Raw genomic sequence first — 13,630 nt, 5'->3', positions numbered from 1 at the left:
TAATTATTATTACATTAAGCGATAATTATATAATAATAATTATTATTACATTAAGCAGTAATTATATAATAATCATTATGTAATTATTATTATTATTACACTAAGTGATAATTATATAATAATAATTATTATATAATTATTATTATTATATTGAGCGATAATTATATAATAATTATTATATAATTATTATTATTATATTGAGCGATAATTATATAATAATTATTATATAATTATTATTATTATATTGAGCGATAATTATATAATAATTATTATATAATTATTATTATTATATTAAGCGATAATTATATAATAATTATTATATAATTATTATTATTATTACATTAAATGCGCTTTTCAAAATAAAGTAAATAAAATGATTCTTTAGGTTATATCTCCATTGCAATCAGTTTGTATTCATTAATTGTGTATCCGTACAAAAGAATGATCCCGGAATGACAATTAAACGTAATTAATTCGACAAAAATGTTATATAGCATTCTCGCGATATTATGGCTAAAACGACACATTTAAAACAAAGTTATTCGAATATTGTCATCGAGTAAATTGACTTCGCGAGAGTCTTCGGAAACTTGTAGGCAACTGTAGGGAAGTTGCATGACGGTAGTATGCATTGCAGTTAGCACAGCTCGTTTAGGCAACTATACTGCGGCTGTCCGGAGACTTGAGAACTTATCGTACGACGAGAATACAGTTCATCGGAGAAACGGTGCCAATTATAAATGTCAGTTGACGAGGACGAAATGGCTAGTGAACGCGTTCGACGATATTGTATTGTTTTTATGCGTATGTATAAACACTAGTGTAAAAAAAAGTACGAAGAGAATTTCATAATCAATTAACGCGATGAGTGTTAATTTATTCGAAAAATATTTCTGATAATACATATATATATATATATAATATTTATATGATATATATACTATAATGTGTATAATATTATATATATATAATATATAATATAATATAATATATTATATATAATACAATATAATATAATAATTAATAATAATATATAATATAATGTATATAACATAATATATATAATACAATACAATATAATATAATATAATAATTAATAATATAATAATAATATATATTGTATATGTAATATTATTGTTAATATATATTGTATATAATATAACACAATATAATAATTAATATCAATATAATGTAATATAATAATTAATAATAATATAATAATAATATATATTATAAATATAACGTATAAAATATAATATATATAATAATACAACAACGTATAAAAAGTCGGAACATCACGAGCAATATTTTCATCGCCGCTCAGCTGCCGCGGTGGCGTTCAATTGATTACACTTTGAAGCAATAATGCCGAAGCAATGGGACCAAAGCCGAAGCACTCGCATCGCGGGGCTACGAAATTGTAATTGTGCAAATGCATTCAAGGTTCTCCATCTGGCCGCAAATTCAATTAAACTCCATTTAATATTAATGTCTAAGGCGTAGGGGCGCTTCGGGTCTTGGTAATCAATTCCAAGTATGTTCGAAACTGTGCTGTTTCGATGCGAAGCGGAACGTGGTCGTCAACGAACGCAAAAGATGAAAATGAACGGTATCATCGTAGCTAGTCGAATAATTACGAGTTCGCTTTATTAAAACGCTATGTATACGAGTGCTTCCGATAATGAAACGCTCTTTTTTACCTGGCATCGCTTTCTTACTGTCTTTCATCGTTCACGGAAGAATCGTTCTCTCGTAGGGATATTAAACCAGCAATGCGGAAAGTCTGCTCGTTTTACATACTTTTTCATTGGGTTGGCAACTAAGTCATTGCCGATTTGTTCAATGAAATAAAAAATTTCTTTTTACTTGGAACGAAGTTTAATCCGTAATGTATTTACCATTTTGTTCGATGACCTTCTGCCATCTCTCTGACAACTTGAAAATTCCACGCTCGCAGAAAGTCTGATCCTTTTCGGCCGAAAACTGAGTTAAGTGAGATTTTACAGCGTCATCATCGTTCAAAGTTTTACCACGAAGGGAGTTGTCCAGGGATCGAAATAAGTAGTAATCCGATGACGCGAGATCAGACAACAGACAAGATGTAACATCAATTCCCAACCAATATCCATGAATTTTTGCCGAGTGGACAAAGACGTGTGCGGCCTAGCATTGTCCTGCTGAAAAATGACACCTTTACGATCGACCAATTCTGGTCGCTTTTCCTTGACCGCTGCATTCAATTTGTCCAGTTGCTATCATTCACGGATAATAAAAAATAATATAATAATAATAATAATAATAATTTTATAATATAACATTTACGGATATCATAAAAATGGGAGTGAGAGACATCTGTAATTGAAGTCGGCAATTACTTAGTTGCCAACCCAATAGTTACTTTGTTCAATGCAGGATTTCTTATCGAGCACATTGTCCTAATCAGACCGATTTAATGAATTTGTAACAGGATTTATAACAAATACAGCTGCAAAGACGCTTAGAGAATAGTTTGATGTTTTTTGACGTATTTTTTACGTAGTTTGATCAGACGTTTTTTGCGTCATAAGCTACAGGTAGCTTATTGTTATTATATTATTTACTATTCACATCATTATTTACAGAATTTTATTCATTATTATTATATTATTATTATTTATTTATTGTTATTATATTATTTACTATTCATATCATTATTTACAGAATTTTATTCATTATTATTTATTTATTGTTATTATATTATTTACTATTCACATCATTATTTACAGAATTTCATTCATTATTATTATATTATTTTTATTTCTTATTATTATTATATTATTTACTATTCACATTATTATTTACAGAATTTTATTCCGCGCGAAAAGAGAACAAACTTTTGCATGAAACATGTTTTAACCGGATCTTATTTTACAGGGATATTTAATCAAATGAACAATTTGTTTATTTATGAAAATTCTCTATTTTTCTTTGTTCTGCAGGATGAGCATAAATACTCTCCAAATAACTTTCGAAGCGATAAAAAAAATATTAAATAAAAAAACAGTTGTATCTCCTCTTTAAATCGAGTAACTTTTGTGCATTTAACATTTTCCCCGAAAAAGCGTTGTTCACGAGCTACTTATTTTCAACGTTTTAAATAGATTCGAATAACAGAAGTGTCTCATGCTTTCACACGAACGTGTTTTTCTCACCATAAAACACACCTAACGTCGTACCTTCGCACCGGCATAACGACTGAAAATGCTACTCGAGCATCGATCACAATATTGTACAAACACAATGTAATATAGAAACAAATATTTTTTCCCCCGTGCAAATTGCTCCAGGAAATATCGTGTTCCCGGGAACCGTGACAAAGGCTTTCTAAGAACGGGACAAAGTGTCTTGTAAGAGCGATGAAGCAGAGAGAAATGGTACGTTTCACTCCCGGGAGCATTTTTACTTGGCTCGTGACAGTTGGCCCCAGTCGAGATCCACGAACCACGCACACCTGTAGCGTCACGAACGAGAAACTATGCAATTAAAAATACACGTAGCCGCGGGAACATCTGTCGCTGTTTTGCGCCGGGCGCCGCGACGCCCGCTCGTGTTCCTACGCGAGCCGATTCTCGCAATTAGGGACAGTACTGAATCATGCTCGACATGCTCTCGATACATTTATATTTGAAACTGACGTTCGTGTACGTATCGTACGCATCAAACCATCGTGCGCAACGTTGCAAAGCAATCGGGATCGTATTGAAACGAATAACCGTCGCATAAATACGTATCAGTTCAATTTGTTTCGTTTATGTTTAATTGTAATTCACAGCTTTGATACGAGCGAGAGAGAGAGAGAGAGAGAGAGAGAGAAATGCGCGATCACGAAATTTTATGTAAATCCAAATTTTCGTAGATTGTTTTATGAAAGCCGGGATGAGATATTGAATTTATTAATTAGAAAGTTTATTACGACTACAATAGAATAACAATAAAATTGTGTAAGTATCATAAATCCATGAAGCTTTACAGTTCAATGACGGAAAATAGGACGTTTTATTATATTGTATTATTATATTATATTACATTGCATTGCATTACATTACATTACATATTACATTGCATTACATATTACATTACATTACATATTACATTACATTACATATTACATTACATTACATTACATTACATTACATTACATTACATTACATTACAGTTTAAGTTTTACAGTAATGTAAAAGCTCCTCCATTTTCAAATTTATCATACAAATTATTGCACAAGCGAGAAATGACGGATTCCTGAGATCATTTGAAGCAACTTTTTCCTTAGCGAAAATGCAATCCGCGGCTTCGTTTACGAGATATTAACGAAAAACACTGACCAATCGCAGCGCGAGTGCGGCCGGCGCTCCGCCCTTGCGGCCAATGCCGCATCGCGCCGGCCGTGCTACGCAGCGGCAGTGGCCGCGAAGGCGGGGCGTCAGCCATCCACGATCTCTCATTGGTCAGCGGTTTTCGTTAATAACTCGTAAACGAAGCCTCGTAGAACATTTTCGCTAAGGAAAAAGTTGCTTCAAATAATCTCAAGAACCATTTGCTGCTTGTACAATAATTTTGGGACACCCTGTATATTTGTTGCTTGCGAAACAAATGCTGTCCAGCATATTGCACGAACACCCTGTATATCGTACGACAAGAGAAAAAATTAAGCTGAATAAAATTAGATCGAAATTGTAGAAACATGAGCCGATCGATGACGTCCTAAATCGGTAATAAATTCCACTGAGAGAGGATTCGCTGCCACTCGATTCAATAGGAACAGAATATCTTCCATTGAAGTGGCACGAATGCAGGATGCTATAAAAGTAAGAGCATCAACTGCGGAAGCGTATTCCACTCATCTTAAGACCGTACGAAGATCGCATAAACATAAACATACGTCCGGACACGCTTTCCGTACCATGATAGCCCAACGGTTGTCATGCACATACGTATAGTTCTACCATAACTTTAAAACTTTCGGTATTTCTGGTGGAGCACGTGTATCGGTATCAGCGGTTCCTTTTTAGGAGATTACGAAGAACAAGAGTTGGACACGACTTTTATCCATCGTTCTCGCATTTTTGGTACAGCGGCTGACGAAAATTATCTTTTCGCAAAACAAGTAAAAAGAGATTATATTTAAACGGAGTATGGCAAAATTGGGCGAATGCAATTTAAAATGGTAAAAAGATTGGAGGAATTTGAAAGCGACAATGTATCATTTTTATTCTATTGAACAGTTAGTTTCTATTTTTTTTCAATCGATGCAGGCGATTTTTATTTTATATAAAACTCCGCGAGCTAATAATTAGGTATAGTAGAGACAAGAGAAGAATATTAATATGAAAAAGAAGGAAAATTCTTCCCAATTTTTTCTGAATTTGTAAACAAAAATAGACAATTTAATAATACAATATTTTTTAATATAATATAATATAATATAACATTTATTTATTTTATAATATAATATAATTATTATATTATATTATATTATATTATATTATATTATATTATATTATATTATATTATATTATATTATATTATATTATATTATATTATATTATATTATATTATATTATATTATATTATATTATATTATATTATATTATATTATATTATATTATATTATATTGTATTATATTATATTATATTATATTGTATTATATTCCATTATATTTCTCTTTATTACATTTTAATATGCTTAAACAATACTAAAAGGGAGCGAGATATCTGTAAAGTACTTTGTCATCGAAACATCGAAATTGGTAAAAATCGTCATTGAAACATAAAGAAAGTTACAAATGTATTTTACATTGACCGTCCAACGTGTCCACTTCACCCATTTTTCACTGCTTCCGAAAAATGATCAATCTTACACGCATAATCAATATTATGCTAAAAATCTTGCTATGCTAAAATTTGTCTTCATCGAAAAAGTATCTTATTAATCGAAATCTGTCCGGAAATTAAGAAACTCTTGTTTCTCAACCAGCCAATATCCGTCTGTACGCAAATGAAATGCATTCGTGCGACGCGATCGTGGCACTTTCTCGTCGAACACCGTTAATTCCCGAACATATCCGTCGATTGTTGTTAGCCGTTCGCTTAATTATGTTTTCTAAATGCAGGTCCGCGAGTATATCCGCGCCTGTACCACTTCAATTTTCCGCGAACGGTTCCGGCGAGCATGCTAGACAGCTTTCGTGAATATTCTCGACGCGCGTAATGCGGGTTTTTACTTCGCCTACAAAGTTCCAGCCTTGTAACTTAGCTTTTTAGCTCTTCTACCTTTTTTCCGATGGAAGTTTCGCAGCCGCAGACACGTCCGCGTGTGCACGTGATACCCGCGATAGAGACGTGTACACAATGCACCGCGAGAATCTTGACAAGTCCCCTGAACGCTGTTTTGCCGGTGTAATTGTTTGATATTTGCATAGGGCATGTTCATCTGCATCTTGCAACGATAGAGTCGTTTCTGGACCGCGGATCTTTATGTAAATTCTCATTTTCATATGACATTTTACGAAATAAAATGGAATTCAGAATGGTTTCCGTCGTCGACTAAATCGTTGCTCGTTGTAACAAGAAAATAAAAATGCATGTAGTATATTATATAGAGACTGATATATAGAATAATACACTATAATATACTACATATTATATATATAATATGTTACAGTATAATATATAGTATATATAGCATAATATATAGTACAATATACTATAATATACTACATAGTATATATAGTACAATATATAGTATAATATACAACAATATACTATAATGAATCATATAGTATATATAATATAATATATAGTATAATATACTATAATATTATTATAATATACTTATAAGAATATTATTATAGTATAGTATAATATTAGATTATAATATTATAAGATTCAATATAGTATAATAATATTATTATACTATATTGAATCTTATAATATTATAATCTAATATTATACTAACTATATCTGAACCATATAGTATATATAATATAATATATAGTATGCTGTAAAGGCATAAAGATCTGTTGTCTAATATTAACATACAAATAAGAATAATAACATACAATTAAAATATAAAATTCTAGACAAATTACGTAAAAAGTATTCTTAAATCTTTTATTCATTATAAAGTGATATCGTTTTTAAGTTTTTAAAGTTTAAAGCTTGAAGCTTGAACCTTGAACCTTGAACCTTGAAGTTTGAAGTTTAAAGTTTAAAGTTTAAAGTTTAAAGTTCATCGTTTTCTAACCATTTTTACAGAATTACTTCTATTTCAAATCACATGACCCTTACATATTTAATTAAATACACATCTTTTTCATTCAAAATAAACAAACCAGCGCAGATGCACCGCATCGAATAAATATTATATCTTTCTGTACGTCCTTTCTATACGTCCTTTGTCTACGTGCTGGGAAAACTTTTGTAGCGACAGTTGGGTTTGTGCAGTCAATAGAAAACAACAGAAAAAGAATGAAGAAGTGTCTTCCTCTTTTTCCTTTTGAGCACAGAAATACAAGCTGCTTTTACAAAAGTTTTTTCCCTGGACATGGAAACATCGTCGTATGCAGTTAGTTGTTTTAATATTTGTATCTTGCGGTTTTATTTACTCATTTACAGATGCATCGTATAATGTAACATTTGAATAATTAATGTCACTCTTTTGCTATATTTCTCAAATATTTTATACGGAGGATTCGCTACGTTTCATTCTTAGATTATCGTTATCTCGCCTCGAAACGCTCTATCAGAATGTAAATAGAAAACCCATATCATCATCGTCCCATCAAACGCTAACAAGATTGACCTTTATATCGCCTCTTTGCATTTATCTAAAAAACATGAATGACGTCAGATCACGCGCCTCCCGAAACCAAGCGACTTTGATACTATTGTATACTATAATAATACTAATATACTATTATATAGTATAATAATACTATTATACTCTATTATATACTATAATAATACTATTATACTATTATGTACTATAATAATACTATTATACTCTATTATATACTATAATAATACTATTATCCTCTATTACATACTATAATATTACTATTATACTATTATCCTATATTATATACTATAATATTACTATTATACTATTATATACTATTATATCCTATATTATATACTATAATATTACTATTATACTATTATATACTATTATATACTATAATAATACTATTATATTATTATATACTATAATAATACTATTATACTATTATATTATTATATACTATAATAATACTATTATACTATTATATTATTATATACTATAATAATACTATTATACTATTATATTATTATATACTATAATAATACTATTATACTATTATATACTATTATAATACTATTATACTATTATATACTATTATAATACTATTATACTATTATATACTATTATAGTACTATTATACTATTATATACTATAATAATACTATTATACCATTAGGTCCAACATTTATGAAGAAAACGAATTTTCAAAATTGTACAAATTGTACTAACTGTACTAAATATTAGTGCGAAGTGTACTTTAATTAATTAGCTTTTAAAAGAGCTACGAGCACGTCCATCCAATATTACACTCTTCGGTAGCGTCGACTAAGTGGTGAAAGGGATGCTGGCAAGACCACCACAAGCTTTTATAAAATAGCGCCACGGCGACTCGGCAAGGAAAGGGACACCAGCTGGTCCACTATTATCCCTTATCTAGTGGCGATCCAGCGGAGGAAAGAGACACTGGCAAGTCCGAGAACATTCTCCTTCCTTCAGTGGCAAGACCAGTACCTTCCACTTTACACTAACCCTTTCCGATAGTGGCGTCCCGGTGGTGAGAAGGAGACGCCGGCCTGTCCACTACGTTTCTTTATCTAGTGGCGATCCAGTGCTGAAATAGACGCATGCAAGTCCAAGAATCATTGCTCCCCGGTGGCGACACAGTGCTGAATAAGACACTGATAAAACTACGACAAACAGGCGTGGTTAGAGTATTTATACTTTTGTAATATTATATTATATTTGTATATTATATTTATATTATGTTCGTATTATATTCATATTATATTCATATTATATTTATGTTATATTTATGTTATATTCATATTATATTATATTATATTATATTACATTATATTATATTATATTATATAATTATATTCATGTTATATTCATATTATATTCATATGATATTCATATTATATTCATATTATATTTATGTTATATTATATTATATTATATTATATTATATTATATTACATTATATTATATTATATTATATAATTATATTCATATTATATTCATATGATATTCATATTATATTCCTATTATATTTATGTTATATTATATTATATTATATTATTATATTCATATTATATTATATTATATTATATTATATTATATTATTATATTCTTATTATATTCATATTATATTCATATTATATTCATATTGTATTCATATTTATATTTATATTTATATTTATATATAATATTGAATTTGTAATAACATTGTTCGAAATATTTCAAATAACACTTAAATCAATATTATTAATGTTATTTAATTTCGTAATTATTTCCATGTCCGTGATCACTTTCGGTTTATTTTATAATCATCGTTGAAACGCTTCTTGTAAATTATATAGTAATTTAATTATATTTGATATAAGTCTGGTTTCGTCGTTGATATTTCGAAGAAAAATATACAATAAAACATATGCATATACGAATAGAAAAAAATCCGCAGTCTAATAATGAACAAAAGAGAACAATGTTCAAAAATAATTTTGTAGGACCGCGTCGGTCGCCCTGCCATTTGATGATTTTATCTGACCTGTGTCTCGCTCGCTCGTCCTTTCAGCGGCATTAATCAGATTTGATAACGGCGATGGTGTATCGTGCCAGCAAACGAACCGCTAATTATCGTTGGTTCAATTTTCGTTTCACGTATATGTATATACATATGTAAGTGTATCGGGGTATCTGCATGATTCGATTACACTTTGTCAGAAAATGGCCGTTTTATATCTTCGTAACAATTCGCCGTTCGAACGTTTTCTACGTAACTGTACAAATACACGTGCTCACACGGAGATGGGAAACGATTTTTGAAATGACGTTTTCTGGATTTAGTATAGTCGCTATAGCGATCGCTGCGCACTCGTTACCGATATGCGAGCATGTGTGTGCGCGCGTGCTTAATGGCACGTGGCCGATTTCGAAGCCGCGATAACAATTAAAGGTGATGGCACGTTTTCGGAATCGTATTGCGGTTAACAATTTGCCCCGAGAAAAGTATGCGAACGTTATACCACTGCAATGGATTCGACCGCGTATGGTCTATACCGCAGCAAGTGATCACATTTTTGCATCCCTTCGAAGTTTTATGGAATTCGGCAGACTTGTAAAACACTTTTAAAACTTACTTGGTTCTCGATGTTGCTTAAACTTTTTCTGTCGCATGGGCGAAAGTTTGGGTTATACATATTTGAAAAAAGGATATAATTTGAATAGTATCGCGGACATCATCGTAAAACAACAGGCATATATTATATTATATTATATTACAATACGTTACATTACAAATTATATTACGTTACATTACATTACATATTACATTGCGTTACATTACATTACATATTATATTACGTTACATTACATTACATATTACATTGCGTTACATTACATTACATTACATATTATATTACATATTACATTCCATTACATTACATTACATATTACATTACATATTACATTACATTACATTACACTACATTACATATTACATTACATATTACATTACATATTACATTACATTACATTACATTACACTACATTACATATTACATTACATTACATCACATATTCCATATGCGTTAAATAACACATAGATGCGTTGTATAAACGTTGCCAAGTTTAAATGCGTTGCCATAAATGCGTTGCATACATAAATATTATGACAACGCAACGTGATTTTCATGCTGCAGCATTGACAGTTGTCGAAGTTATAAAAATGCAGCTACAAGCTAAAATTCAATGCACCATTTTTGAATGCTTATTCGAAACCTACAGAAAAATATTATACACCTACAGAAAAATTGGTAATACCAGATTATATGAGCCCCCCGATACCAAGTAAGTTTGGTCCAATGCATTTTCTCCTATCTTCAAAAACAAGCTAGTTATTCAGATGACCTGTTTAAAATGCCCCACCCTGTGTATAGATAAAATAAATAAGAATTATGAAACTAGATTCGAAATACGATTTCGTTCGTGGCATCGTTCATCGTCGAAGTTGAAGGATTGCGCGTGGAATTGGAGTCAGGTTAACAGCGACTGCTAAAGGTGAAGTGTTTAACTACTTTGTCGATGTTACGGTTCCCAGTAAGACGAGCAATAAGAGCATTCCAACTGCGAGCATTAATCAAAAGTCGAACGCTCGTTCGAAAGTCTTCGCAGCAATTCTCCCGGCGGATTCTGCGAATCTTCGAATGGGCCAGGTTCAACTAGGTGCGTAGGTGTGTCGTTGAATAAGTTACTGTTCTAGAAATGTGAGGAACTCCGGGCTGTTTCTTATGTTCGGCAACTTCGGCTTACAATTACGACCTGACACGAGTCGGGACAATTTCATTTCCCGGCAAACAATTTTGTATGGAAGCTTCGCTCCCATCAAAGGATATTTTACGTGACCTAAATGCGTAACGGTTCCGTTCAAAATTTCAAGCCGAGCAACTTTGTTCCTATCAAACAGCGCGAGACAGTTCTACACGACTTGTTCTATAAATTTCAATTTCGTTGTGAAATTCTTCGAATAGATTTTTTTCTATTTTTTCCGTTCTATCTATTCGGTTGGCGACTAAGTTCCCGGTATTTTTTTCAATTTTAATATTTATTAGTGTCATTAAACGTTTCTGGCATAATTTATTGAATTATTCGAAAGAGAATGTTTCGTTCTGCCGGAATCTGTTTTGTTTTTTCCGTTGCAGTTCATTTATGTTAATTTTCAGATCATTAAAATTGAAGGTCGAGTTGAGAAGAATGAGCATTTTCGACACCGGAATGCTAAAATTTAATGAGCGGCTATTTCCACGATTTTTATTGTTTATTATTGTAATATGATAATAATAATTATTATTATTATATAAATAATTTAATACTAATAATTTAATAATATAATAATATAATATATACTATAATAATATACTATATTAATTAATATATACTAATATATAATATATTATATAATATTATATAATATATTATATATTATTAATTATATAATATATTTAATAATAAAAGCAAAAACACTTTCTACATTTTTTTAGAATTATTGTTGAAATATAGTTATTATTGAATAATTGAAATATAATTGTAAGTTATATAATTATATATAAATATATTAATTACTATATTTCTACAATAATTCTAAAAAAATGTAGAAAGTATTTTTGCTTTTCAATAAAATGAAACGAGTAAAGTTTTATAATAAATTTAATTCAAGTTTTATATTAACTTCTAATAACGTTTTGATGAAACTTATATTATATTATATATTATGTTATATATTATTAATTATATATGTATAAATCGCGGGCCCTTTGAACATTTCAGCAAAAAGAATAATCAATTCGTGGATGTGAAAATGTCTCGTCCGAGAGTTAAATAAAATATTTTAGTTTGTTTTTACGAGGTCAGTCGAAGTGTCGAGCCTCTAAGCGCACGTTCAAAATATTCATCGGTCGAGAGTGCTTGTTTACAAGTGCCGGGATAACGTATACTTTTTCGATAGTTTCCGCGGCGATTATTTGTTACTGCTGGCAATACAGTAATTTCTGTCTGGCTCTTCGGTAACTGGTTTCGATCGTTCCCTTTTAAGTCAGTTAACTCCTAACTAGGTTCAACTGGCCGTTCCAAACAATAATTGAACCGTTCTGTCGGAACTTTCTAGGGAAGGATGATTCATCGCAGGATATCCTTCCGCGGACAAAGGGAACGCTTGCGCGGAGTTCCTTGAACCCTTACACAGTTAATTGAAATCACTTCAACTATTACTTTGTCCACGAATCTGCCTCGGCGGTGTTTTGCAAAATTGCTGTAAACGTTTCGTAATTGTCCAGCCGATTTCATCGTAATTAATTTCAATGTCGATGTCGAATATCGAATATCCAATTTATAATAACAGTCTCTGCAATTTATGTTACTATGATGTGATTGGAAATTGGTATTTAATTGATCGAAATAAACAATAATGAAAAATAATAGAAAATAGAAAATAGTATAAAATTAACCAAAATAATATAATATAGAAAATAGTACAAAATTAACCAAAATAATATAATATAAAAAATAATATAAGATTAACCAAAATAATATAATATAGAAAATAATATAAAATTAACCAAAATAATATAATGTAAAAAATAATATAAAATTAACCAAAATAATATAATTTAAAAAGTAATATAAAATTAACCAATATAATATAATATAAAAAATAGTATAAAAATTAGTTATTAGTACTTCATAATAAAATAGAGTATAAATATAGAGTACATAATAAAGATCTAAATATGTATTTTATGATAATTTCGAACTT

The 13,630-nt window shown here is 30.2% G+C and overlaps 1 protein-coding gene across 8 annotated transcripts in view; it reads left to right on the top strand.

Moving 5' to 3' along the window:
- The window catches only part of LOC117227422 (uncharacterized), a 278,167-nt gene that overhangs the window by 166,565 nt on the left and 97,972 nt on the right, over positions 1–13,630 (top strand). The gene's annotated exons all lie outside the window — the stretch shown is intronic.

This window comes from Megalopta genalis, chromosome 16, assembly GCF_051020955.1.
Source record: "Megalopta genalis isolate 19385.01 chromosome 16, iyMegGena1_principal, whole genome shotgun sequence".
In the NCBI taxonomy this organism is placed as follows: domain Eukaryota; kingdom Metazoa; phylum Arthropoda; class Insecta; order Hymenoptera; family Halictidae; genus Megalopta; species Megalopta genalis.
Note: the sequence above shows the minus strand (reverse complement) of the source record. Positions and strands in the feature narration are given on the sequence as shown.